Raw genomic sequence first — 3,531 nt, forward strand, 5'->3', positions numbered from 1 at the left:
CACAGGACACCAAGATGAGTGACTTCCATCTATTACTACCCTCTGAGTTTGACCACGGAGCCAATTTTCCAGTTGTTTTGGTGATGATGGTACTATTGATGGGGGGCCCTCTTTTGGTGCACTTTTCTGTTTTAATTCCTTTATCTGAGATTTCAGTTTCTCTTGGGAGTCCTTAAGACTCCGAACTTGAGATTTTTTTTTTTGATGTCTTTTGGAAGCTTCTTTATACTAATCAAAAAATGTGTCCCACTGAGTCTGTGGTATATTACTGCCTCTTGACTCAAGGGCTCTGTGGAGATGAACGATTTTACTTAAATCAAATGTTCCCTCCAGGGGAAACTGCCAGCTAAAATTATCTGTGCTATACCAATTCCATTTATTTATAAACTTACAACTTTTATGGCCATAGTGTGTGTACATGTACAAGGCTGGAGTCCCTTTTGGCAGAGCCAGTATGTCTTTAGACTTTCCGCTCCCCATATCTTTAAACTCAATTCACACAGGTCTTTCATACAGGAATGGGTTATTGAGGGTGTCCGGTCAGGTTGTGAGATTTGCTAACGGCACAGAGATGCTGTGACTTATGTCCAAAGGCAAGACTCCACTGCAATAACAGCACACAATGCAGTTACTCATGGTTAGACACGGTTCATTTAGGAGGGTGGGGAAAGGGTAACCTGTCCACTGGGTCACAAGGTTCCAGTTGGGCCCCTTGCATTCAAAACTGCCCTTCCGGACAGCACTGGGGTGGCTGAACCCAACCTTAGTCTCAGAACTGGTCAGTGGCTCATATTTCTCAATTCATACTCTCAATTCACACAAGGGAATTTCTGCGTTGAGGCACGAGGTTCAAGAGCATCTCTTTAGTCTCATCCTTGGTCAACGCTTATCGTGGAAAACACTCACACTCTAAGAGTTTCCACCTTGCACCCTTGCTTTTGAAGAGCACACAGAACAAATCTGTTGTCTTCGAGGCGGCTGCACAAGGTTTCCACTCCTGGCCTCAGGGAGACCTCATAGTTCTTTACAGATCTTAACTCAATTCACATGGGGAAATACTTTCACTGACAACAGCAACACAGTGTTTTTAACCTTAACTCTTTCTATGCACAGTTACTACTGACACAGTGGGTCTGACAGTTCTGGCAGAAAAAAGTTTGGATAGGGTGAGCCTCAAGCAGTGAATCAGGAAGACACAGAGACAGCCTCTCACTGAAAAGCCCCAATAGAGATTTCAAAATGTCTCTTACCTTGGTTTGGCGCCAGGGCTTCAGTGAAGAGATGTCTGTGTCCCAACTGATCACTCTGGGTGTCTCTATCCGAGTCACGGCACCAAATTGTGGAAGAAATCAAACTTTGCCTTGTGGTTGAATCAGAACTGACAGAGCCAGCTTTTCTTTATTTAGGGCTATACTGTGATCACAGGGAGGATTTCATACAGCAAGGGGAATCACCCACTTGTCTGTTGTCTGGTCATGAAAGAACAGCTAACCATAATGCAGAAAGGCAGGACCATTAACAATGTTTATGTTCTATATTTGGGAAAGAAAAATAGATGATGCATACCTTATGATTCCTTTCTACTGTTAAAATACTGATAGTTAAGGACAATGTTAAACACAAACTACTAAATGTACCATCAAGTTTGGACAACTTGCATCCAAGAGTTTCAAAAGAGCTGGACAAGGCTGAGTTTCTGTTAATATTGATTAGTGTTATGTTAATGCACTGTAAAAATTGCTTTTCACTGTGTCCTGATATACTAGGGAAGTTCCAGATGACTGCAAAAAAGCTAGTGTCAGTATTTAAGAAAGGACAAATGAGAAGATCTAGGTCATTATTGCCACCCCAGCTTGACTTCATCCTGGGCAAAACAATGGATATAGGAGTCAATTAATAAAGAAATAAAGGAAGATGATAAAGTAAATGGAATCACATGAGAAACTGGGTCTCATCATCTCATTTGTTGTTTTTTGTTAAAAGAAATTACAATTTTGGATAACACAGTGTTGATGCAATAGGTTTTTGCAAGTCATTTGGTACCACCCAACATCTTGATCAATAAACTATGACCATATAAAATAAATACCATGCACATGAAATGGATTATCACTGACTTGGTGAAAACAATTATTGGAAAATTGAGGGAACTGTAAAAAATGAAGAGAAAAGATAGCTGATACAAAGCAATTTGGACACTTAGCAAGCTCAGTGCTGGCAAATAATATATACTTCAATATGGCAAACTGCTAGGAACAATGAATGCAGGGCCTATTCACAAGACCAAGGACTGTATCTTGGGAAGCAGTGACTAAAAAACTTTTGGGGAATTGTGGATTATCTCCTGGGAACATGAGATCCCAGTGTGATACTATAGCTGAAAGGCTAATGTGATCCTTGGATATATAAACAGGAGAATATTTGAGTAAGAATGGAGATGTTATACAATCGGTAGTGGTATGACTGCTACTGGAATACTGTACTCAGTTTAGGTTAACACTTCAAGAAAGAGGCTAAAAATTGGAGAAGGTTCAGAGATCCACAAGAATGGCTAACAGGTGAAAAATATGCCTCACAGTGAAAGGCTGAAGGTGTTCAATACATTTTGCCTATCAAAAATAAGGTCAAGGGATGAATTGATCAGAGTCCATAGGTATGTTCTTGTGAAACAGAAACTCAATACTAGAGTGCTCTTCACTGGAGTAGATGAAGATATATCATCTTAATAGCTGGAAGATAAAACTGAGAGAATTTAGATTAGAAATAAGGTCTAAATGTTTAACAGAGAAAATGATTCATTATCAGGGCCACTACCCAAGAGTTGTACTAGAACTTCTATCACAGAAAATTTTAAAATCAAGACTGGCATTTTTCTCTAAATTATATGCTCTAGTTTAGTGGTTCTCAATCTTTTTAGACTCAAGGCACCCCCCATTTGACTCAATGTGCCCCAGAAAATTCCAGCTCTTAGTTTTCAATTGTGTTTTTGACTATGAAAAAATGAGAGAGAAATTCTTCCGTTGCAAAGAACTCAGAAATACCAAAGCAGTTCAGAATGTATCCAACACAGAAATCTCTGCATTTATCCAGTGAATCACGTTTGCACTCCTAACGGTGGTAACATTGCAGGGCACCCTGTGCCATCCTTGAAAGGCTCTCAAGGCACTGCAGGGTGCTATGGCACTCTAGTTAGAGAATCACTGCTCTAATTCAAGGTCACCTAGAGAATGTTCATTTGACTTCGTACCCCTTGAAGTAGAAGTTTGGAGAAATCCTACAGCCCATTATTAGACAAGGAGGCTAGATAATAACACCAGTGCCCTCTGGCCTTCAGAAATGTAAAAATGTAACACGTGTGGATCACAATAATGCAAAAAGTTCTAATTCAGAGGAATCAAACTCACTTTGTACCCTAGGCCAGATCTGGACTGCATGGCTCCTTGTGGGCAGAATCTGGACCGGGACATGAAGAAGCTGTTGCGATGGCAGCAGCTCTAGCTCCAGTGCAGAACATGTAGTAGTGGTGAAAGC

The sequence above is a fragment of the Gavialis gangeticus genome, unplaced genomic scaffold (assembly GCF_001723915.1).
Source record: "Gavialis gangeticus isolate Ggan-Ray unplaced genomic scaffold, GavGan_comp1, whole genome shotgun sequence".
Taxonomy (NCBI): Eukaryota; Metazoa; Chordata; order Crocodylia; family Gavialidae; genus Gavialis; species Gavialis gangeticus.